The sequence below is a fragment of the Diceros bicornis genome, assembly GCF_020826845.1.
Source record: "Diceros bicornis minor isolate mBicDic1 chromosome 3 unlocalized genomic scaffold, mDicBic1.mat.cur SUPER_3_unloc_1, whole genome shotgun sequence".
NCBI lineage: Eukaryota > Metazoa > Chordata > Mammalia > Perissodactyla > Rhinocerotidae > Diceros > Diceros bicornis.
In genome coordinates, this window is record NW_026690897.1 from 1,587,901 (window position 1) to 1,614,239 (window position 26,339).

The 26,339-nt window shown below is 44.2% G+C and overlaps 1 protein-coding gene and 1 long non-coding RNA gene across 4 annotated transcripts in view; both read right to left on the reverse strand.

Annotated features, from left to right (window-relative positions):
* LOC131401998 (centrosomal protein kizuna-like) overlaps positions 1–26,339 on the reverse strand; it is a 304,927-nt gene that overhangs the window by 257,619 nt on the left and 20,969 nt on the right.
* LOC131401991 (uncharacterized) lies at positions 19,926–24,693 on the reverse strand. Of its 3 annotated transcripts, XR_009218178.1 has the most exons (4): positions 24,401–24,693; positions 23,544–23,702; positions 22,253–22,334; positions 19,926–21,102 (listed from the first exon to the last, which is right to left on the reverse strand). It is a non-coding gene; the product is annotated as an uncharacterized LOC131401991 (long non-coding RNA). The 3 variants fall into 3 exon arrangements; XR_009218179.1 differs by lacking the exon at positions 24,401–24,693 and having other exon boundaries at positions 22,253–22,302; positions 23,544–23,896; XR_009218177.1 differs by lacking the exon at positions 24,401–24,693 and having other exon boundaries at positions 23,544–23,896.

Sequence of the window (26,339 nt, forward strand, 5' to 3'; positions counted from 1 at the left end):
AGGGGATGTGGACGGTGGAGGAGGAGGCCAAACACAGACCTCCTAGAGGATGGCAACATTTGATGGGCGGGCAGAGGAAACACATACATACACACAACACTCACATCTGCCAAGAAGCCTGGAAAAGAACAGGTAGAGAAGGAGGAAATCTCGGAGAGAACAGTAACTCCAACACCAAGAAGAAGATCCAGGTCGACTCCCAGACACTCCCCTGAGGTCCAGATGCTGACGCCGGAAAGACCCAGCGAACAGAGTTTCCAGAGCAACAGTGGCAGAAATAGTGATGCAGATTTGAGTGAGGGGTGAGAGGAGCTGAGAGGAGAGTAGATGACTCTTTCAAGCATTTGGGTTGTGAAAAGGATGGGGCAAAAGTAGTGTGAGAGGAATACAAAATAGAGGGAAGTTTTCTGTTTTCACAAAGATGGGGCTAGAAACGATTTTATGGGGTGATAAGTAGATATCAATAGAGATGGAGGAGCTGAACATGCGGGAAGAGGACACGAGCAATAGCCTCCGAGGACACGAGGGACTCGTCCTGCACCTTTCCTCACGTGCCCTCACTTGCCCTCACGCACAGGCATTCATCCAGTCGGCCAGCACTGACTGAGGGGCAGACACTGTTCTCAGGGAGGGCTCAGTAAAGCAGATCCACCTCACTTCACGCCTTCACGGAGCTGAACTACTGGGGGGGCGGGATTAGACGCACACAGAGGAGTAAACACGTCTCCCACTGGAGCCAGGAGGAGGGTCGGAAGGACAGATGGTTTGTTCCACTTGGCAGCGTGGAATCGTTAAAAATGGGGAAAGAGTAATGAATGTTTAGAGCACATACCAGCCGACTGAAGCAGATAAGACTCATGATTATATCACCTCTCGGGGAAAAGAGGGAACAGAGCAAGGACGGGTGACAGGGCTTGCAAGCAGCATCGGGGCTGGAGGGTCCCACCTGAAACAGTAGCATCATTTCTGACCAAGCTTCTCGTGCTTTTGAGCGTCCAGACCCTTCTCTTCAGGACCCAGCTGTCTTGTCTTGTGTGAGATGTCAGGGGCAGCGCCAGAAGGACGAGGGCAGCCTCTCCATGTGTGTTTGTGGTCTGTCTGCAGAGCTGCCCTCTGGTAAGACCGTTTGACCTCCTGGCCAATGCGGAAGAGACGACTGAAGTTCCTGCACAGGCTCAGCTCTGTCTGTTTCCTCTTTGGTCTAGAAATAAGAAGCCCAAATTCAACACCCAGACACAGAAAGCCATGGAATTGGAAATGGCTTTTGTGGCAGAGTCTTGACCAGCCCCACATGGACTGAGGGGACATAAATGCTCCAACCCTGTCCTCGGCAACAGCCAGGGCATTTGGTTTTTTCCCTCTGAGAAAATGGCCCCATGTAGGTAAGAAAGGAAAGTTGATTTAGTGTCAATGTCAGGAGAAAGCAAAGGGCACAGGCAGAGCATCTGGAACGCTTTGGGAGTTATCCTGGACAAGCTCCTGCCCTGTTCATGTTCAGCAGGACTGTGCTTTCCTTTCATTTTTCTGTTTCTAGAAGCCACAGAACAGTCGGTTACGGGGATGACATCCCCACAGTCATTTAGGATGCTCTTCTCGTGAAGAAACACTCAACCTGCACTTGGTGGGGATTAAGGTTATTTTAGAATGAAGATGATAGTGTTGCTTAGATTATAAAGAGATAATATTCAAAATCTAATTTAATTTTAATGGAAATTGTATAGTATAAATTATATTGGACAGTGCTATGAATCCATATGAGGCTACAAAGTTGTATCCTTAAATATTCAAGTATGTTTATCACAGCATATTTATCATTAGTCTTAACTTTTAGAAAGCTTATTCTGCAATGGAATTTTGGAGGAAAATAGAGGATGGAAAGAAAAAGGAGAGTGAAATGTTCACTCAGAATTTCTAATTAGGTTTTGGAAGATGGTGGCAGAGCGGAACTCTCACGGTTCACTAACTTCACAGCCTTAGGAAAGTCACCAATGTTCCTGAACACCTGATGCTTCGTAAGAAAGAGGAAAACCAAACAGTGTCATAAATCACTTACTTCATAAGTGGTCTTAGAAATTAGAAATCATGTGTAAAATCATCTAAGTCACTGCCCAGCACAGGGAGGGGTCCAGGACATGACATTGCTATAATTATTGTTATACATTCTTCCTGAGAGTCATAGGTTGGAAGAGAGAAGGATTACCAGGACACTAGGTAAGCGACTTAAGATGTACAAAAGGTCTGTGCACAGGGGATCTGTGCAGAGAGGAACCCGGTGGTAACAGTGAGCAGTGAGGCTGGCTGCGAAGGCGCCGTCTGATCGGCTTACATCGTGTGGAAAAGGTGTTTGCACTTGACCCGCAGCCCTGTAATCTCCTCTGTTGTCCTGTGGGCCCAGCACCTAATGATCCTGAGCACCAACTCTTCACCTCGGGCAGCAGGAGCTCTCATCTGATGAAAGGCCCCGTACCAGCCTCCTGTGCCCGCTGTTAGGAGTATTCTGTAGCTCTTAACAATGTGAATCTTTGACAGAGATCAGCAAACAGTAGTTACGCAAATCCTCTTAATGCACATTAGAGAAGCATTTCAAAAACCAAATAAACTGCACTAATCAGAAATCTCGTGTCAAAACCACGTGCCAGAAGCCTTCCAGAATACAAAATCTCGTAAAAATATCAGGAGCATCTTAAGAAACAAAACAGAATATAGGTCTGGTTATTCCTCCAACTATAGCTAGAACACCATAATCTATTTTAAATGAAAATCTAAAAATAGAGGTTATTTCTCTCTGGGAATTCCACTCATTTACAATTAATCAAAGCAAAGCAAAAATGGTCAGATCATTATCCTCATTATCCTCTTTACAGCATGTATGCAGAATCAAATGCAAGCCCATGGGGGAATCTGTAAATATGATATTGGTTAGAAAGCTCTTGCCAAAATGCCTTACTTGAGAAACATGGCAGACTTACTTCCATTTGCCTAAACTCATTTGTAAATAATTAGAATAAAATAGCATTTTTCTTCTTAAAGCTCAGGGCCTAAAGTCTTAGATAAAAGTTCGCTGCCAGCTAATGTGGGGAAAAGGTTTCGGATGTTGACATCACACTTCCTTGGTGCTGGTTTGCGGGCACCTGGAGGCTGGAGGCTGCAGGTTGGAGACTGAGGCTGAAGGCTGGAGGCTGAGGCTAGGGGCTAGAGGCTGAGACTGGAGGCTGAGATTGCATGCTCAAGGCTGGAGGCAAGAGGCTGGGTACCGGATGTTGGAGGCTGAGGCCGAGTCTGGAGACTGAAGACTGAGTCTGGAGGCTGGAGGCTGAGGCTGGAGGCAGAGGGATGGAGGCTGAAGGTAGCATTGTGGCTCTGGAAAACACGAACACTGTGGAATATATTGTCCTGAGCCTCCACTTTCCTGATTGTAAAGGAGGACAACAGGCAGGAAAACCATCAGACACCTTTCAGGGGAGGCTGGCCAGGATGTAAATTAGGCCCTATAAATCTGGCAACATGTGGAGGAGTGAGGGCAAGCCTGATCCTGAGCAGATGAGTTGGTGGACACCATGCAAGGGGACTTGGCCCCTTTGCCTAGAGTCCCGCCCCCACCATGATATCTCAAGTTAAACCCAGCTGAGCTCTACTGAGTGCCCACAGGTGCTCCGTGCTGCGGGGCTGGGGCTCCTGGCTGAGCCTGAGATGGAACAAGGTGACACTGAATGTCACATGAGGTGGTTATGTTGAAAACAAGCTATGGGATTCTAGAAATGCAGATGATGGAAAAGAACATTCTGCTCTGAGAAAGTGTCAGAAAGGTCGAGAGAAGGGATGGCATTTAAACAGGCTCTTGAAAAGTGCAGATATTTGCCAGGGGTCAGGTTGCTCCCTAGGCCTGGGAGTGCAGAGGAGCATTCCTGGCAGATGACACAGCACGAGAGGAGAGTGGGCTCTGTGTGCTGGGTGCACAGGAAACTACTCGGGGTGATTAGAACAAAGAGGGACCACGAGCAGCTCCGGAAGTGAAAGTGGAAACACGATCTGGTGGTCCATTTGGGGGGTCTGTGTGCTAAAGACTCTGACTTCTTTCTCCCTGTGAGTAATGGAAAGATGTCAGCATCTTTTAACCTGAGACTTGGCAGGAAGAGCCCCTTTCCTGGTCTCATTCACTAATCACTGGGGGCTGAGCCAGAACACACAGCCCTGCACCCTCTCTCGAGGACGCCCCTGAAAACATCCCTGAAGAAATGGAAGTAAAATGATCACCCATAAACAAAATGATCAGAAATAGTAAAATGATCACAAGCTGATGAGAAAATAAACGCCACAACTTTCTACCTGTGCATCAGAAACACCCAGTTAAAATGTGGAAAAACTCTCTGGGGTTAACAACACAGATGAAATCCAGGAAAGAGGGGTCATCACACTAAACAGTGATAACAAACAGGCTGGTTAATTGGGAAGAAAGATTGCTACCCCATGACCCTCACCCAACTAACTAATTAGAAATGAATTTAAAAGATTCATCTAAAAAAGAAGTTAATAATGGAGTAATAGCACAATAGAAAAATGTAAGTGAATATTCTCAAGCTATGGAGTGTGGACCCTTGAGGTTACCTGAAACCCTTACGGGGGGATCCTAGAGAGCAAGCTATTTTCCTAATAACACTGAAACATATGTTATGGGTTGAATTGTGTCCCCGCAAGATTCATATCTTGAAGTCCTAATCCCCCGTATGTCAGAATGTGCCCTTATTGAAACAGGGTCCTTGCAGATGTAAGGAATAAAGATGAAATCACTAGGGTGGCTTTAGTTGAATATGACCGGTGTCCTTCTAGAAGGGGGAGGTTTGGACACGGGCACACACACGGGGAGAACGCCACGTGAAGAAGAAAGCAGAGCTGGAGAGATCCAAGCCAAGGAATGTCAGAGACGCCACAAACCGCCAGAAGCAGGAGGGAGGACTGGGCAGATCTCCCTCATGGCCCCAGAAGGCACCGACCCTGCCCACACCTTGATCTCGGACTTCTGGCCTCCAGAACTCGAGGAGCCAATTTTCTGCTGTTTGAGCCGCCCCGGGTGGTGCTCTGTTAGAGCCGCCCTAGAAATGCCCACAGTGGACTGCTCCTTGTCGCTCTGTTCTCTCACGAGCGTCCCGTGGAGTTGACCAGACGTCATGTGACACACGAGAACAGCATCTCTCTGAGACTAAGGGAATGCGCCCTTGTATATTCCTTGTGTTGTCTAGAATATTTTAGGTTTAGACTATAAATATGTATGCTTTCAAAAGTATACTCAGTTTTTTTTTCTCCTTCTACAGATGTGTTTGGACCCAGCGCCATCAAAGAAAATCTTTTGTGTAAATGCTTCACGACAAACAAAAGTGGTGCTGAAACACCCAAAGCGTTACGTAACTGTTGTGAATCTCATCATTGGTCCTGGAACTACAGTGCTGGGAATCCTACAGGCGCCAGAGGATAAATCAAGATGATGGCCCTAAGCTTGCGGGTAGCCACTGCATTATTCCATCAGGAACTTGCAGCTGGACACAACGCCAGTCTGACTTCAGAATGTCTCTGATCAAGCAGTGAAACTATTAATTTTACCAAATCTCGACCTTTGAGTGTGCATCTTTTTAATATTTTCTTTGTCAAAATGGGAAGCAGGCAGGAAATGCTTCTGTCGCATCCAGAAATATGAGGATAGTCTTGAAGAAAAGCATACGTGCCATCGGTGGAGTTGTCAGGAAGACCAGCTGCATCCTTGTCATGGGATCCCGCGCTTACTGGAGAGAGTGACTGATGGTCAGACTCTGATCCGTCAGTCTGGGGAACTGGGCAGACATCTCAGCAGTGAGCAGATGAACCTGATCTTGCAAGGACCGCAACTGCCAGTTTTTGTTGCCATGATACAATCTGAGCGTCCATGTGAAAATAAGAATTTTGGAGATCTTGTATCTGCCGCTGTGAGCCCGCCAGCTGCCAGTCCACAGGAGTTTTCTGTTAGCAGTGGTAGCGTTGACAAAAGTGATGCTTATGTATTGTTTAATGAAAAGCGTCAGCATTTGGAACACCTGTATATAACTCAAAGAAACCGACACTTTCCAAATGACAATGCATGATGCTATATAAAATGATGCAGAGGTGGGCCGGCCCGGTGGCTTAGCGGTTGGGCGTGCGCGCTCTGCTACTGGCAGCCCGGGTTCAGATCGCAGGCGCGCAGCAATGCCCCGCTTCTCCGGCCATGCTGAGGCCGTGTCCCACATACAGCAACTAGAAGGATGTGCAACTATGACACATGACTATCTACTGGGGCTTTGGGGGAAAGAAAAAGAGGAGGATTGGCAATAGATGTTAGCTCAGAGCCAGTCTTCCTCAGCAAAAAGAGGAGGATTAGCACGGATGTTAGCTCAGGGCTGATCTTCCTCACAAAAAAATAAATAAATAAAATGATGCAGAGGCAAAAGATCCATTTACAGGGTGCGATGGGTCAACGGATGCTGATGTAAAACAACACAAGGCTTCCACACATGTGGTATCAGAGTCCACATCGCAACTCCCCTTTAAGAAGCTACCACCATGGCATAGTGTCAAAGAACTGCCACACTTCTCTGGAGAGGCTGTGAAAAACCCTCCCTTTTCTAACTACGTATCTGACAACACTGGATCTGCTTTGTATACTGCAACCAAAACATCATATCAACACAGATTCAACCCGGGAGTAGCTAGCTGCCTTCCCTTAAGCCACACGTTAGATTTTCAAAAATGTAAAGTAACACCAACTCTTGTCAGTAAAAATTGTTTGGCTGGAAAATTATATTTATTTTTTTATTAAATGTTATTTATGTTAACATTTGATCAGTATATTATTGTATATTTTTTAATTTTTTTATTGAGGTAACGTTGGTTTATAACATTATATAAATTTCAGATGTACATCATATTTTGGTTTCTGCATAGAGTATATCATGTTCTCCACCCAAAGACTAGTTACCATCCATCACCATACACATGTACCCTGTCACCCGTTTCATGCTCCTCCCTCTCCTCTTCCCCGTTTTTACTGAATTAATAAAAATATTTTAAAATCTCTTCAGTTTTAATTTCTAATAGGGTTAATATCAATAGATGTAACCGACTTTATCAACTCATTTCATTTTCCTGCGACAGAGTAATTTATTCATATCTTTTTTTTTCCTCAACTTTTAAAACGTACACCTTGAAAAGACCACAAAAATAAAAAATAAAAAGAAATATAGGCCTAGCCCTGGAGTTAATATTTTCAACCCCAGGATAAATTTTATTTTGTATTTAAATTAAACATACAAACTTAATATCAAATGATGTATCTTGAACCAAATTTCTGTATAAGTGAATTTCCTTGGGCTCCTAATATGGTGATCCGCTATTTTGCAACTTGACCACCACACGTGAGCAGGACGGTCCCAGGCCTGTCAAGGCCGGGTCAAAGCAGATGTCACTGCTGTATACTTTCACACCCAGGACGGGCATGGCTAATCAACGATGATTTTCCCCAAAAAGAATTTCCATTCCCTGGAAGATTTGTTTTGTTTTTCTTTAGTTGAAATATTTTGTCACAACAACTGTTCTCATCCTGAAGAAATTATTCAAATTCTGTGTTCCATTTCCATTTTTAATAAAGTAAACTGAACAAAAGTTGACCACTGAAGAAACAAAACACATAGTTGTAAGATTAATAGATTCTTCTCATTCCTACTTCCCTCTCCTGGGACCCAAAATCAATCCCTGAACCCCAAAAGACAGACAAACCAACAAATAGCGTCTTTTTCTCTTAAGCTTCTCTCTCGCTCTTTCCCTCTGTCCCTCTCTCTCAGTCTCTCTCTCTCTCTCTCTCTCCACCCTCCTCAGTCTCTCTCTCTCTATTTCCCTCTCTCTGTCTATGACTCTGTCTCTCTCTTTCCCTAAACCCCCACCCATCTCCTCTCATTGTAAGAGAGTGTATTTATCTTCAACCAAAATTCCCAGACAACTTTACTCAGTTCTAAGAAACCCAGATATGGAAAACTTTCTCTTTCTTTCAGATGTAGAAAAGCAACTTTTATGAGATTTTCGGCTCCTTGGTACACCATTTCAAATTCTTGGCTTTTGTTCGTGGAAATTATAGGAAATATTTTCCCACATGTTATAAATTATCATCAAAGATCTCAGTCAAATTTTATTTTTATCTTCATAATCAAACTAGAAAAAAAAAAAGAAATCCACAACCCCCTGTCAATCATAAAGCATTGCAGGTAAAATATTCCTTGGGGGCCTGGCCCATGCACCATCTAACCATGTTGGAAAAACCAGATCTGTCTTCTAGCCTACGTTTTACTCTCCATAATTTCCTGTCATGAAATTAACACAGCCCTTTCAATCCCCTTGGTGAAAAAATGTGTTTTTCCTGGCTAAGGGTCTGATTTAGAATGGCCGTAGGAAAGCCACCTTTGTCGTAGCCTTTCCTGGTCGGTAAGATTCTCAGTTAGTTCTCCAGCTGCCCCCAATTTTACATATGACAGAAACGTCAGCTCTTGACAGCATTTGCAATGGCCATTTTGTAAACCTTTACCGATAAGTCAATTAAACAGCACAATTACTCTTTGCAGGCAGGCGTTTACGTCCTGAGGATGTTTTCTGTATGTTGCTTTGTTCTTTGATAGATTGTTGATTAGGTTTTAGTACATATGTTGTGATTAGTAAGAATGTAACAATATCGTAAACAAAGAAATTGGCATTTATTACAAATTCAGATCCCCAATGTGGGGTCCCTTCAGAGTAGAGAAATCCCTATGTCGGCAGTATGGACCCAGCCTTCCTTTTAAAACGAGGGGCTCTTCTTCTGAAGAGCGTTCCCTGCTGTTTACCCACCCACAGATCTGCCTAGAATATTGACAACCTAGTGCTTCCCGACCAGTGCCAGAAGTGGTCCTTTCATGAACCAGGTTCCCCCAAATGAAGGCCAGATGCTTTACAGGTGACTTGAGAGAATGCCACAATTCCCCGATTCCCATAAATAATAGGAGAGCTGTCAAGAAGAATAAGCAAAGATAGATCATTTTAAAGTCCCTCAAAATTTTTGCTTTTTTAACTCTTCGTCATCTAAAAAGCCTTATTTTCTTTGTATTGAAATAAAAGAAATGGTGGTAATGGATGACAATTTTTGGTAACTTTTTTTGTAGTGGAATAAATATGGCTTTAATCTTGGCATTAAGAATATACTAACACCCCTTGTGGAGCACTGCTGTGGGGGAGACAGAATGTATTGGGAGGAACATGGGGATCTCTTGGTGCAGTGACCACCCAACTGGGTAAGGCCGCAATCTCTGTTTCCTGGTCTCCTCGACTGGGTCTGTTTCTCTGCAGAACCCTGACCAATACACAACCCTAGCCCCAGAAGCCATTGATCTGCTCTCTCTACACACTTGATTTTTCTCTAAATTTCCTGTAAATGATATCCTATGATCTGTAGTCTTTTGTGTCTGCCTTCTTGTTTCTGAATAGTGTTTTTGTGATTCATCCAGGTTGTTGAACACATCAGTAGTTTGTTCTTTCTTAATTGGTGAATAAAATCCCACAGCATGGCTACACCACCACAATTTGTTTATTCATTTATCTCTTGATGGACATTTAGGTTGTTTCTATTTTAGGCTATTATAAATAACGGAGCTGTGAACATTCAGGCGCAAGTCTTTGTGTGGACATATGCTTTTATTTATCTGGGGATATCTTCATAAGATTGAGTTGCTGGATCATATAGTAAATAGATGCTTATCTTTTTAAGAAACTGCCAAACTCTTTTCCAAAATGGCTGTACCATTTTACATCCCCACCAACAATGTATGACGGTCCTAGTTTCTTCGCCAACACTTGGTAATGTTACACTTTTGGGTTACAGCCGTTCCAGGAGTGTGTGGTGGTATCTCATGTGGTTGGTGTTTGTTTTCAATGGATAGATTTGCTAGGTATAGAATTCTTGGCTGACAGATTTTTTTCTTTCAGCACTTATGCTGTCATTTCATTATCTTCTGGCTTCACAGTATTGGTCAAAAAGTCTGCTGCCGTTCTTTCATTTGTGTGCCCATATGTGATGGGCTACTTTTAAGATACTCTCTTTATCACCGGATTTCAGCAATTTGTTTGTTAATATGCCTTAGTAGACATTCTTTGTGTGTCTGTGTATTTGTGTATGTATTGTTTCTTCTGCTTAGGATTTATCGAGTTTCCTGGATCTGCTGATTTAGAGTTTTCATCAAATTTAGAAATGTATTTGACCACTATTTTCTCAAATATTCTTGTCTCACTCTTTCGGAAATTCCAACTATAAGTGTCTTATACTCCTTGATATTATTCTACAGGTTGCTGAGACTATGAGTTTTTTCCCAGCTATTTTTCTCTGTTGCATCATTTGAGATATATTCTACTGCTATTTCTGTAAATTCACTAATCTGTTTTAGGAAAACATATGGTCAAACTCATTTGTATAGGGTTGGAGAATAGATAAAATTTTGCAGCTAAGTTCAGGACACCATAATAGTATTTAACTACAAAAGGTGTAGCAAAACATGCTCTTGGGCTGGCTGCCTGGTTTTTTTTTCTTTTTTTTAATAAAAATTTATTGGAACACAGCCACACTCACTCATTTATGTGTTGTCTATGAATTCTTGTGAGCTACAGTGACAGAGCTGAGGAGCTGCAACAGAGGCCACATGTCCTGCAAAGCCTAAAAAAATTGTCAACTGACTCTTTACAGAAAAAGTTGTAAGAACCATGATCCAGGGAATTCTGTAGGGGACATGCTGCAGTAGACAAGGATATGATACTTAGGGCGTTGTCTGCTTTTTCTCACACATAACACCATTCTTTCCCATTTTAATGTAAAATTTACCTTAAAACAGCTTGATGATATTTAATATGATATTTATTGGAATACATAAACTCGCATGTGATTTGTTTCCTTCACTGAATTGCAGTCATGAACAGTCATTGCCTAGTTTGACTCTGGTTCTCTGCTCCTCTATGAAAGAGACAGGCTTAAGTGTCCTTGTGAATTGCAGCTTTTAAGTGTTAAAAAGCCTCAAAATATACACACAATGCCCCACGTGCTTGAAGTTCAAGTGGCAATTTAGCCTCTTGGCTAAGACTGTCACCTTTGCAGGTTTACAGCTGCTGCAGAGTTCACATGCCTGGTAGGAGCTCTCCCTGAGCTGTGGTTGCCTCTACATGTGGCAGCCAGAGGCACAGCCCTCTCGAAGGGAAAGAGTGGAGCCTGGATTCTAGGACTGGCATTTGCCTCGCTTGAGCTGTTCTTAGAATGGGAAGCATTTAAACGCCTGCGTGAAACTTATTAGAAAGAGGTTATTACGTTGGGGACTGCCATTGAGCTCTCTGAAAGTTCCCTGGCAAACTCTTCGCGTAACAGGAAATCTGTTTTCTGCTATGATTTCAAATTGGAGGTGTGAGAGAGGAGTAGGAGACAAAGGAATTCCATAGCACAGAAGCCTATTAAAAGAACTGTTATTTCTCAACTAGAAGAAACACTTCCTTCATGCACATGCACGCATGCAAATGAATAACTAAAACTGACATGCTGCCCATTGTCTTTAGTATATTCTCTGGGAATCCAATCTGTTTTCTGTCGCTTTTCTAACACATAAAATGTCAGAACAGTGTTAAGCTTTATTAATGATGATGATAATAGCTAGCAACTTTTTCTATCTCTTGAAGTAATTTACATGTGTCATAGGAGGTAATCTTCACTGCTTTCCTGGGAGGTATGTACTATCATTATTCCTATTTACAGACATGGAAATCAAAGCTTGGAGATGTTAAATGGATCCAGTCTATGATAGCATGTGCAGTATACCATTCTGTTGAATGAATATACAACCGTTTTCCTATGTCTGTGCACATATATTGAGAGCGGTAGGAGAGAATGTGTAGAAAAGATGATTTCTATGGAATTCCATAAATTATATCAAATAGATGACTTTATTTATAATGCTGTTTCTCAAATATTTCATTTTTTCTTCTACAGCTTAATTTTTCAAAAAAATCTATCCTAAAAGGCAAAAATGTCATAATCACACTGTACATCCTTGGATTATGTCCATTGTGCCCTTACTCACAACACATGCATTTGTTTATTTAAACTTCCTGGGCTTCCCGTTCAGGGAATAGAGGTATGACAGGTGCTGCGGGAAATCCACCTGATTTCCTTTGCAGAGATAGTGAGCATCGCTTCTCTCTCTTTACATGAGAAGAGTAGCTGTTCCGTTGCCTTGACTGCCACTTTGTGTAGTCTTGACCCAGACCATGTCCGGCCAGTGATGGTTGTCAGTATTCACACACTGAGAAACGGCCTCCCTGGCCTAGTGTGTTGACAGCCACATCAGCCTGCCATCAGCCTGGAACCCAATTTCCGCAGGCTGCGCAAGGCTTTCAGGCTGTATATGATGGGGTGCTGAGACGTGGGCTTCTCTATCCCCTGAAAAGACCACTGGAATCTTACCAACTTCTGGGAAAATGATCCCATTTTTTTCAGATATGTAAGGATGCAATTTCATGCATGACAGTTCAATAAAGCATATTTAATATATTCATTTCTTCAAATTTAAACCAGATACCTGGCTTGAGTGAAATTTCCAATTAATTTCTATCCCTCCAAGCCTCTGACATTTGTAACTGTTCACATGTTAACCCAAACCACTCACTCACTCACCTTAGTAAAAGCATATTTTGGGATTTTATGTGCTGGGATTGGACATCAAAGAATTGCTTTTATTATAGAGCTTTTACTAGCCAAGTCTGAATTCAGAACAGACCTTGCTCAGCAGCAAATGGATCTAGTGAGTAGTTATGCTTAGTAATAAAACAGGTGAGCTGTGATCCATAAGATTCTAAATTGAAATCTTCCCCCCACTTGGATCTTCTAGGAAGAATCCCTGAACATTTTGTAAATGAAATTTATCTTTCCTTCCCTCAGATTACTTTCACTTTCATTTTCTCTCTCAGAAGTGACCTTTCTGTAATCACACCAGCGTCAGAACTGCCCAATGAGAGTACCTAGAAGGTCTCAGATTTACAGTCTGTGAGCTGCACTGGAGGACTGTAGCTTTGGATCAGACAGAAATATATCAAATTCAAAGAACATTAAATGGAAAAATAGAACAAAGTCCCTCTTGAACTGTGAAGAAGAAAGTATCCTTTCTCTGCCCCATCCCACGGCCAGACCCTGCCCACTCTAAGGTGACGACCAGCTTTGTCCTGGCGGCATCATCTTAAGAAGTGAGCAACTGTCATTGCTCACATCCACCTGGGATGGAGCATCACTGAGACCCAAGGAGTGAGGTGGAAGACTACCCACAGAAATACAACCTTCAACTTCATCCTTATTTTTCCAGTCCAGATCCCTAAAAACACCTCTGGAAATTAAAAAACCTGATTCCTCTGCTTAGATGGAGAAGGATTGCATATTCTTTCTCCTTCATCTCTTGGGACAGTCTCACAGCTGATGTCATTCTACAGTTGATAACACTCCCCACACCTCACCCTAGAAACAGTAACATTGGGGACATTGATTCTGATTCATCTCCTGTCTATAGGAAGGTAAATTCTAAGAGGAACAGCTACAGTCTTCCTCTAGGACAAAATGAAATATCTGTAAATCAAAGCCAAAGCTTTGAGGTTGTTTTTCCTGAAAATTCCAATAGGGCACTCAGTTGTAAATATTCCTCATGACTGAATAAGAAAGATTGTCCACATGTTCACACAGTTCTACAAATGTCTGTTATTAATCATCATCCTTCAACCGCCATCCCTTGCTAAGCAGCACTGTATGAACGGAAAGTGTGCTCCTGGCTCTCCAAAGGCAACAATGCTTCCAAAGATCTACTTGGGACAATCACTTTTTGTTCTTTTTTTCATACTGCTGTTTATAGTTAACTACGAAACAGACTCAGTAAAATGAGTTTAAATCTGTGCATAAAGGTGAAGGGATTGAGGTGGGGAGAAGAGAAGATTAGAGTCGGAATTAGCCTGTTGTTGTTTTTGACGATGGGAATGTTTTTGATAAAGACATGTTAAGAAGTAATTTTTCTATCCTCAAAGATTTAAAAAAAGAGGAAATTGACTTAAATCAAAACAAAAAGTAAAAGATCTCAGTTTCATGTAAGGGAAAACAACTGGAAAACAGAAACAAAAGTTGGCCCTTGAGGGTGCATGCACACCACGATGTGAGGGGCCTGTGGCCTCAGAGCCTGCTCTGTGGGGCCTTGGAGGCATCTCAAGAGAACAGAGGATGGGCAGCACATGCTGGTGGCCCAGGAAGCCTCAGATGCTCAGTGTTAACATATACAATTTGTCTGAAGTGATGTCAACGTGTTGAAGCAACAGGCTCCTTGGGTGAATCTTGGTAAGGGGCAAAGCAAGATCATGTCACCTCGAGAATGGGAGGAACCTGGGGCCCCTCATCCACTGCACTACCTCCTACATCTGGCAGGTGGAGGGGGAGGCAAGGGAAGCCTTTACTCCAAAGACTTTCCAAAAAGTGAAATGTAGGCATTGCGTGTGTGCTGTTCAGTCACTCGCCCAATTCCATAGAGGAGACCCAATTCTTGTATCTAATAAGATTTTTCAGGAAATGAACATTACATTTGTCACACTTGAACATGTTGGCTCAGGATAACAGACGAATCTGGGCACATTTACATGGCGGAGGCTCACTCCTATGTGGGAGCAGAAGCCCAAAAAATTGTGGAAACTTTATCTTATATCTGGCTTGTCTCAAGTTCTGTGTCAAAAAATGGAAACCTCGAAAGATCTTAGTGAAATTTCATTCTTATAAGCATTAATTTGAGAGATCCGCTCAAAACCCAGAACTTTCTTAGGATACATTATTTATCCCATTTTATGTACTTTGAAGAGGCAAACTGTACAGCGTCTGAGATGAATGAATGCTTGAAAGTCACATAGTTTAATGTTTCCAAATGTTGCCCAGCTATCTAAATACCTGAGAGCATTTGTTATAAATTAAGAATCCCTGGGCCTATTCGGAAGTCCTGAATCAGGTAGGTTTAACAATTATCCAAGGTAATTGGTAATTATACCAAGATCACTCATGTTTAGGCAGAACTGGTGTGGTTCCACTGAGATCTGTGATGTAATCTCCTCCCTGTCCTCGCACCCAAATTGGCCAGCTCCCTGTCCGGTCAGTCGTCACGCTCTCTGTATCAGTGAAAGTACGCATATTTCTGGGCTCTATTCCCTCCAGAATTTCCAGTTCTGCCCTTGAAACAAAGGATATTTTCATTGAACCACTATGTTAATCAAGAGACAGGTACCTCTCACAAAAGATGTTTTCCTAAGCAAGCAGTTCTTCAATCCAGTGTTGGGTTAATGGGTAACGGCCATGGAGACCCCAGTCCTTTTACCCTTAAAAAGATATTTCTACATGAGAATCAAAGGTAACCTGTTGCATGAATTCCTTTGAACAATATGAAACCTAAATTTTTATTTTGAAAATTAAAAACCAGCCGTTGAAACATTCAAATAAAAAAGTAAATTCCGTGCTGTAAAAGACAGCTGTTTCTGAATAGGTCTGAAGACTGACAGCTGCAGGCAACTGCACCAGGTGTCGGTACATGGGGAATCCTGGGGAATCGATGAGGTTAGGAGCTCCCTGTCCACAGAAACAGCCTGTCCCGACCGGGCACCTGGAACAGACCAAGGGCGCTTTATTCTTGAATCTTCTTCCAGGGAAAATGTGCTGAGTTCACTCCATTGATCTACAAAGGCACGTGAGGTCGTTTGTCAAATGTGAAATCTCATATTTACAGAAGTCTAGAGAAATCGTTTCTTACCCAGTGTTTACTTCTGTTTGTCAGATTAAATAAAGTATAAGAAACAATAATCATCGTCACCGCCCCTCATTTCCATCTTTTGTTTCCAGATGTTTGTTCTTTGTCTTCTGAAAAAGTCTGTCTTTAAGAGTTTAGAGTTGGAAGGACACTTGAGGTAGTGATCTCTGAAACTTTCTTGATTAAGGCACCAGAAACAAAGTTCCCACACTCTTTACGGGACACCACTGGCTTTCAAGCTCTCTGCTGCACCCTGAGTAACCGAACAGAGTCTGGGACCTTCCAGGGAGAAAAGAGGAAGCTGAGAGCATGGTTTCTTCTACCACACCCCCACATGTCAGATTTACATATTAAATTTCCGGCAAAAGTGCATTTTAAAAATTAATTCCACTGGAGGGAGCCCACCATCCTGCACAACCCACCTTCTCAAATCCAAACTCTTGACATCCTAAATTTTAATCTCCTATGTAAATGCTAGGTCCCCATGGTTAGGACCCCCAATCACAGTGCAGTGTAAAGGGATCTTACCGTAGCGATTATTTATCAGTGCACGCATCTGTACTGAATCATCATGGACTCCTCGGTGTGAATTGAGATACTCTATGGTATGCAATGGCAGGTGTGCTTTTCACAATTGGGACTCTCCCTAAGGTGCTCTCTCGTCTCCTGAAAGAACGAATCTAAAAGGTCTGCAGGTATCGTATCCGAGGAAGGAGGGGGAATGGGCCACCAGGCGTGATGTCTGCAGTAACATCTGTGTCGGATGCTCTGACCGGTCAGTCAACAGCGTTCCCTGCAAGGCCGTGCTGGCGGCATCATGCAGCACACTACAGCTGCAGATGCATTTTCTCTCCAGATCGACTATCAACTGGCAGACGCTGAATAGACCAGTTTTATCATTTCCCAGAGAAAGGCTCCTAAGTGGCTTCAGTGATTCAGTCTGCCCTTTGTACCTCCTGCATGTGAAGGCAGACAATGTCCTGCTGGCTCAGATATAAATTTGTCCTCAGCTCTAAGGTGGCATAAGTTTCTGAAAACTGAAACTGCAAAGATGTCCTTTGTCATCTGAGACCCTGTCTTCTTTCCGCCTGGAGTGCTAGCTGTGAGAGACGTGGGTCTGCCTCGGGTCTGCTTCCTGAGACTAAGCGTGTCTCACCCTCACATGCTTCTTTCCTGGCTCCACGTGGCCTGTGCTTTCTGCTGCTGGACTCATAAGATCATCAAGCTCTGCTTGATTTCACCTTTGTCTTTTAAAAGCATTTAAAAACAAAAAGGTAACAAGGTTCTTGTTTCTAGACTTGGTCTGGGCTGAGTTGAACGTTCTCTGAGGCAATGCTGACCACTTGAACAGCAGGCAGGGGACTCTCCCCTGGAGAAAACAGGGCAGCGCGTCACTGCTCTGCTGAAGGAGGAGGGTCCGTGAGTTTCTTAAATACATCCGCCTTGTCCATGGGCCACCTCATTTAGACCTCACTCATCAAACCCCGAAAGCCCTTCAAACCCTGAGTTCTCACCTCTTGCATAGCTCTCTTGGCAACATAAACAGATGCTGAGGTGTCCGAGGCCTCAACAATCATGACCTAGATTCTGCACATGCATGTCAGAAAAGAAAGATGGTGTCCTGGCAGACGAGATCCTAAAGGGGAGAGTTATCAGGGCTATGCTCCCTGCAATTTGTAGGATATCAAAAGCAATTGGAATAATGTTTCCTTTTCTAGTTCCACGCCTTATAAAATATCATCTTTAAGAAGTCCTGGATGCCATAGGCCATCAGTCCCACGATGCTCAGTCTCCCATAGTTTACCATCTCAGATGTTAGGATGATTTGGCAAACCCGGCATCCTATGGTGCTTGTCCAGGGACAGTTGTGAGAGGTGTCACCTCCGCTGCATGGAGAAAATTGGGGGTCATCTCTGCAGGTGTGGCTGACCAAGGGCGACCCCTGGGTGTTTCAAGCAACAAACATGGAAAGGCCCATCTGAGGAAGGCATGTGGTCCCCCACCATTACTTAAATGTACTCCATTCATGTCTGGGAGCTCAAGGAAGCCACAGCATCAAAACTTGCCGAGCGGTGTCAGCGGCTGGGAGAACACCGTGGCCGTGATTAGAGTCTCTTCTACGAAATGCTTTCGCAGGCACTGTAGCCACAGTGGGCAGCCATGGTTAAGTGGAAAACATGGGCATTTGTGGCTCAGTCAAGTATGGTTGGAACAACTGTGCTCTGAATGTGAATATGTTTTATGATGCCTTCACCAGCTCACTTACACTGTCCTCTTCATGCTTTCCAAATAACGATGTATCATACTAGTCTTTGTCTAAATATATGGATTTACGTGGGTATAAGTAGAGCTATTTCAATAAACACATTGAGGAACACTTTCAATATGTATAAAACATCTAAGTCATAAAAGGGTATTTTTTTAGTTTAATCGGCAGTGCATTTTCATAAATAATGGCGAGTCTTTGAACTGACGACAAGTCAGTGAAACAGAGTCATTGAAATCCAGCACTGAAATGGGACCATCTAGTGCGATGGACACCCAGTCTCAGTCACTGGATGTCAGGCTTCGAGGCCCCACGTGGTGCGTCAGGTCCTGCGTCCCAGTTAGCATCTCTCACGGCAGCCTGGAACGACCCACAATCCAAATGAAACTCCCCGTTTGCTGGCACACCTTTGAGCCGGGTGTCATAAGCACCTCCTTCAATGAGATTGCCTCCTTCAACCCTCTTCTGTATAAAATCTCATGATCTCAGGAAGGTTTAAGCACGCCGAGCCTCATTTTCCCACCTATAAATTCACATAGCCATGCTGTCTTCACACTGTGCTTCTGTGGTGGTGTTGACACAAACTCAGGCCGACGTGCAGCAGGGACGCACGGGCTCCCATCTTGCCATCTACACACCAGGCTTCCCCAAGTCTCCTTGGATGGTTCCAGGCTCCCAGAGGCACCGACACGGCACATGGATTTGTGTATTGTTGTTGTTATTTTAATCAAAGTCCAGTCCACCAGAAAGCTGTAGATATTTCTACAGGAATGTCTGGAGTCTGGTTAATTCAGAGGTTCAAGGATTCTGTTTAGCGTTGTTTAATGCTGGTAAAATAAGTAAATATGCACCCAGCACTGACACGCTTTTCTGCAGATGAGTGTCAGCAGCTCAGGGGTCGGATGTGGTCACCTGCGGAGCAGCCGCCCAGCGTGTCCAGCCTTCATCCAACCTTCTCCCTTGATTGGGAGGAAACCCATCCCGTGCTTTCTCAATCCTTCAGACCTTCTCTACAATATGCATCTACGTCCTCTGTCCCAGCACCTCGCGGGTGGAAAGCACATGCTTCTTACAACAGCCGCCTAACTGAGCTCCCTGCTCTCAGCACTGGCTCCATCAATCTCTCCTTGATCCTTCTGACAAACTGGTTTCCTGACCGCCCAGCTAAGGGCTTTCCTGGGGCTCCCCCGACCCTTGAGGGGCTCACTTTCCTCACCAGCTTCACGCCCTGCTGTCTCCCCTCCCCCAGGACGCCCCCACTTCTTCACATTCCCCTATCTCCACCCTCTTCTGTCTTCTCCTAAATTCTTCTCATCTCCCGGTCCTTGTGTGCGTGAGGCTGGCTCTGTGGGCTCCTCCTGCTACCTCCCGGCCTGCAGTGGAGGCCTGCCCTCCCCCCGCCTGGGCCTGCTGCCCGTGCCTCCCGGCAGGTCTGTCTCCCCTGCCAGCCCCTGTGAGGACCTGCGCCTGCGTCAGTTCAGTGTTTTCATCCAGATGCCACACAGCACCCGGCATGTTGTGCGTGCTCCAGAAACACATATTCACTCCCCAAAACCGATGAGATTGCACACTAACGCCCAGCCCCTGCAAGGACAGGCCTTAGCTTCTCCCTGTGCACGTCCTTCCAGGAGGAAGTCTCCTCTCCTCTTCTCTGGGGCCACCTGTTCGCTGAGCCTTGGAGTTCTGACTGCCATATCAGTGCTCACCCCTCTCTTCCTCCTGCCGCCTCCTGTCACACAGCCGGCACACATCTGGTGGGGCGTGACCTGGAAGCCTTTCTTCCCGTACATCAGGGCAGCAGTCACTAAGGCCTCGCCGTGCATCCCTTATTCCATCCTGCCCTTGACCTCTGCGCTCACCATTCCGTGGAGAGTGAGATCTCCGAGGAAGCCCCTAACGTTCTGACCCTATCAGGCCTCTGGGAAACGTGTGGCCCCACAGGGACCCTCCTTGCTCGGCTTCATGGTTCACCGCCCTTTCCTGACTCTGCTCTCCCCTCTCCAGCTCTCTCTTCTCATCTCTGAAACCGGCCCTCCTCTTGATGAGAATTGAGCACCTTCCAGCACTCTCAGGCCGGCCGACTTCTCCTCAGAACACCTGACAGGCCCAACCCCCTCACCCTGCCTGTGTCAGTGGCGACAGTGTCGTGCCCACTCTGGCTGTGCCGTGATCATGGACTCTGTTCTTAGGCTGTGTGTGTGTGAGAGACACGCCTTGGCGCATGTGTGTTGAGCACCATCACTGAACTTGTGTCATGTCTAAAATCAAGCTCCCCGTGCGTCTTCCCAGCCCTCAGAGAAGCCCAGCACGCATCTGTCCTCACCGTCCATGGAACACTCTTCTTCCTGGCCGGAAACCACTGCACATCTTCACCTCTCCTCCTCAGGATCTCTGCCTAATTGGTCCCATAAACCTTCCAGTTTGTTCTTGGAAATGACTCTGGGTCTGCTGCTTTCACCTCCAGTGGCCTTTCCACCACTGTGACACCACGACCTTGGTTCAGACTCAACATTCTCACCACTCGTGCCGCACGCTCTGACAGGTGACTTCCTGTCAGCGGTGTTCTCGTCCTGCGACTTCTCGTGGACGGACGTGGATTTCTATGCACTGCAGTCGGCAGAGTCTTCTGACCGAACAGAGTCTGCCACCTGCCCGGGTCACAAGCTCTCGGTGTCAGTCACCACGCGCTCCTCCATGCCTGCCTCCACGGGGCCTCCCCTCTGAACTGCCCCTCCTTCTGTAATCCTGCAATGACTGACTGTCAGATACTCCACGTGAATACACGGGGACGTCACTGGTGTTTCTTTCAACACCCAGCACGAGAGGCTCAATCCTCGATGAATGAAATGTTCCCCACTCCTGTGTCATGGACCCTTAGAGTCTAACATACTCCAGAGGAAGAGTGTGCTCTCAGTCCTCCCCAACACTCTAGTCCTTGTGACATCATGGGAACAGCAGGGTTAAAATGTTTTCCTGGAAAGAAAAGAGCCATATGTAAATAGTTCTTGCCTAAAAGCAGATCATTCTCCTTGAATGATCACGTTCAACAAATCGGGCAGTAGGAGGCCCTATCGTGTCTTGCAAAAAACATTAAAACATTGTTTTACGGCAGTGAATAAGAATTCATTTAACTGGTTCTTGAGATTTCAAATAAAGGTCTAATTAACATCGAGAATTTCATTTTACTTTACACTAAAATGAGCAATCATTGGTTTTTAGGGTTTTTTTTTGAATTTGACACAGATTTACTCTCACCATGTCTGAGTATATTGAAGAGGTGTTGGGGAGAAAGAGTAAGGATAATGGGCACATGCCTGATCTTTATTCCACTGAACAGGCATCCCCAGGCATCAGCTGCTTGTGGGGCAGCAGGGGGTGTTTTAAATCTGAGGCTGCATGTGTCTGTTCACAGGGCCCTCGCTGCACTGGGATGAAGTACATGAAACGGACTCTAGGAGAAGAGGAAACGTCTTGGACTTTTATAAACCTTAGAACACGTCTGTTTTGCTCCAAGGCATCTGAACACCTGGGCAGCCGTTTCTCAATGGATTAGTCTGGACAATGTCTTTCAAACACCCTGAGTGGCAGAGTTCTGCCTGAGGGGCAGACGGCAGCTGAAGGGCAGGTGCTCCACACACCCGTCACTCGTCACTCGAGCTAGGGGTATGTGAGAAAATGCATCCCCTTTCATGTGTGGATAAATAGTTCCATTCCTTTGATTTCTTTTGTACTCTCTGGGGCCTACGGCATTGTGATAGCGTGAACATTCAACTCTCGCTGACCAAGTCTCAAGATGATGTGCTCACTCCTGATCGTCATTTCGCCAAGCTCCACTCTGTTGCTAATGATCTCAGAGAGTTTTCTGAAGATGAACTGCATTTTCCTTCAGTGTGAGATTATGCAGTATAAATACAAAGACACAGACTATGCAGCATCAGAGTCTGCAAAAGTGTATGTGAAATGTGCTGGTTGAGATATTGAAAGTGCAGCTGAGAGATGAGAAACAGGAAAAGACACAGCTGTGGAGTGTGGGTGTCCATGTGGGTCAAGTATGTGAGTAAGAGAGTTGAGGTGGAAGACAACAGGGACTGATGTGGAATTAGTCACTACGGAAACTCATGACCTGTCTTAAGAGGCAGCCTCTACTTGCTTCCAGCCAGTTGGTCATTGTCACTATGGGACAAGAGTGTAAAATCTTCTGATTTCTAATAGGAGCATGAAATGTGTATTTTACATAAAAGACCTGATTTCCAAAACCTTATTTAGACAAAACAACCTATGATTCACCAAAGATGGCCCCCAGTGTGCCAGTTTGCAATTTCTTGTCTAGAGCACTTGTTTTTAAACATTTTTCAAAGGCAGAGTCTACTTTTCAAATGGAGTCATGCATGAAACTCTAAAATAAAAACTGACAGAAATACTTTTCCATTGCTATAAAATTATTTTGTTTGTTTAACTTTCTCATATTTATTTGCTATAATTTAGAAAATGGTGGCTCTGTTTTGATAGACATTTAAAAGTTGAAATTCTGGAGAATAGATTGCTGTGGCTGTTTTACATAGCCTCAGGATCCAAGTTATCGCTATATTTTGTTTTGGTGACACTATAACAAAAAAGTTCTGATTTACACAGAATCAGAAATATAGTTGCAAATAGTGATTTTTAAAGCATGCCTTCCAATCCTGGGATACGTCCAAATTAAACTAGATCTGGGGCTTTAAAGAGGGGTCATAGGAAATCCTCACTTCCAAGATAAATTGCATAGCAAAACGTAACCACTTCTTCTCTCCTTACCACAAAAATAAAAGTCAGCCAAGTAGAACCCAAAACTCACCATAAGCACCAAAACTATCTATATCCCAACCCTGTCATGACTCATGGTTTACGGCAGAAAGAACATGCATCTAGCTAACACAACTCTCTCTGGAAGTGAATAAGTCACCGTTACTGGGTATTCCCACTGAGCTACCTTCCTGGAGAAGATGTGCACAGACCTGGGTGCTTAGTAAATGAAGCTGCAGAGGTCTGATCTTCACAGTGAATGACATATTCACAGATATACAGGGATGAAAGGAAATTTTCATTTAGGTTGTGAACAAAACTGAGGTCATTGGCTCAGAAGCAAAATAACGTGCTAGCATATCACGAGGAGCTGGTTTTTTAAAAAAAAGGAAAAGAAAATGAAGATTTGGGCAGAGGGCGTGTCTGGATACTCAACAGTGATTCCACTAAGCCTCACTACTTCTCAGCTGGAGACGACTGTCAGTTACCGACCGCAATGGGAGTGTGAAGAGCGTATTGTTTGAGGGAGTTTGGCTCGTGACAGTCATGAAGAAGTGTCAAAAATCTCTATGCTTTTATGTATTTGGCCCATGACACAGATTTGAAAATAAAAAAAAATAAAATAGGCTAACCATTTTCATTTGTAGTCACATGTCGCTGTTTAAAGAAATGGCTACATGCTCTTCTTTAATCCAACAGAATGAGACCCATCAACAGTCCATTATTCCAGAGGAAAACCAAAGAATAAACTACCATCCATGTCGATATGGATCCAGTCTTGGGATATGACCCTGAAGAAGACAGTCAAGATTGGGCTGGATTTTAGCCATACCCTGTGGAAAGTGTGGGGAGTGGTTGAGAGCATTATGAGTGACCCATCCAAAGGGAGGAAAGTAGGTGCTCCACAGGGGCATGGTTTTTTAATTTGCATTTGGGTCCCACAGCCAGCAGGATGGCTTTCCTGCTGGGTGGACTCCTAGCTCTTCTCACCTATTGGGAGGACACTTGGGAAGAGTCAGTGGTAGAGCTGACATTGGCTGGTGATGGTCAATTGCCTCCTTGACGACCAGATGCTAGAATCAGCCAAGCGTTTTTTGAGGCCCCTTTTTCAAATCATGATAGAGACTGCTTTGTTCTGGGCAGGGGCAAATGTTTCCAGTCAGATTGAAGTCGTTTCAGGTTTATTTCAACTGCAAAGAGTATAGTTGGGGAAAGCTGACAAAGACGCCCCTGCACACCGGCCAACGTCAATACTTGATATGATACAATGTTTGAAAGAAAGAAGAAACTCGTCCTCTTAGGGTCTCCTGGTGAGGCTTCCTCGGAGGCAACAGTAAATTGATGGAGATGTTCTAGCCCTGCCCCTTCTGCTGTCTCCACCCAAATCCTCAAGGCTCCTCCTGCACAGCGCAGGCCCCTAACAAGGAAATGAGGTTGGGATTCCCGGGACTCTCGTGGTCAAGGCCGATGGCTATGTGGGACTGCTCACCCGAGACATCCACTCACTCCGTCCCTGTCAGTCTGGGTACCAGGTTTGCCTGTTGGTAAGAGCAGATCCTGGAAGCTGCTGGTCTCGCTTCCTCTCTTGTCCCAACAGCCATACCTGACACATGGTTACAATGGCGAGAGAGAGCGAGAGAGAGGTGGTAAACCTAATCGTTATTCTGCGGGCTATGGATCCAGCAAACGTCTGGTGAAACGAGAAGAACTGAGGGACAAATAACAGTTTGTGACATAATGGTATCTTTTATTTGAATTCATATTGTAGTTTTTTATTTCCGTAAATATAGAAATTTCTTCCTAAACTTTTTTCTTTTCTGTTTTTTCCCTATAACATTATTCGTCATTTAATCAGTAAACAACATAAACTTCTACGTTCTTTACAGGGAAGAGATTATCTGGGTCACGACTTTGCGATGAGCCTGGCTTCCACTTTATTCCCTAGTTCTAGTATCTGAAATCTTCCATCTCTGTGACCACATTTTCTATTTTTTCATCTCCTGCCTCGGTAACCTATTTAATCTCTGGTGCCCTGAGAACGATGGTCAGCTGTGCTCTCATCAGCACAGAGGTTCCTTTTGTTAACATGTTGTTAAACTTACTACTTCTGTTTGCCAGCATGTTATAGCCTCATAAGGATGTTTCCACCATAGTCCTTCTGCCTTTCTACTCTTCCTCTTTTCCTTTCTTTCTCTTTCTGTCTCTTCGTTCAACATTTTTCTCCTTTCTTTTCTGCATTTTCTCTCTACTCTTTCTCATACTCTCTTAAAGCTCTCTTCTACATTCTCTTCCTCAATTCATTCCATTTTTTTCTCCTTCCCTGTAATTTTAAGACAACATTGTAGTTAAAGTGTGAAGAACTTCATTTAGGGGCCAGTCCCCTGGCTTAGCGGTTAAGTTTCCGTGCTCCGCTACTGGCCGCCTGGGTTCGGATCCTAGGCGTGCACCAACGCACCGCTTGTCCGGCCATGGTGAGGCAGCGTCCCACATACAGCAACTAGAGGGATATGCAACTATGACGTATAACTATCTACTGGGGCTTTGGGGAGAAAAGGTGGGGGAAAAAAAAGGAGGAGGATTGGCAATAGATATTATCTCAGGGCCAGTCTTCCTCAGCAAACAGAGGAGGATTGGCGTGGATGTTAGCTCAGGGCTGATCTTCCTCACACACACACACACAAAAGAACTTCATTTATAACAGCCTGCCTGACGTCTCCCAGGAGCTCTCACATCATCTATCAATCAACTGCCTGTGGATACAGATGTTCAGGCAACCAACTTCCCCTCTCCAATCTTCGACCCTTCCTTCCTCATGTTGGGCCCTCGGAGATCACAGCAGCTGGTATTAATGCCTCAGGGAAGAATATTTCCATTATGATCAGTCTAGCAACTCTACTCACAAAGGGACATTTAAGGATATTGTTAGACATAGCATGACCTACCTAGAAAACCTCTGTGTCACTTCATATCACTGTTGAATCAGTGACAAGGTCATGCTTTCAGAGTTTCCAGTTTCCATCTTGAATTCTTTTTCAATTAGAGGAACAAAACTAGCCCATTGCTATTTTCCTAGCCTCCCATATATGCTACATACTTCCTCAAACATTACTGATAATAGTTGTGAAATCATATTTTTAATTTCAATAAGTATTCTCAAACACGATTAGTGGCTCTGCAGATTTAACTCTCTTTAAACAACTATTTATGGCATATCTCTCCATTTATTTAGGTCTGTTTCAATTTCTCTCAACAAAGATTTTTAGTCTTCAGTTTATAAAACTGCATATTTTTTTGCTAGATTTTTACTAGGTACTTGAAATATAGTGCCATGGTAATGTTTTGTTACAGTATATAGAAATGCAATTAATTTTTGCAAATTGGCCTTGTATTCTGCAACTTTGCTAAGTTCACTTACTAGTTCAATGTTT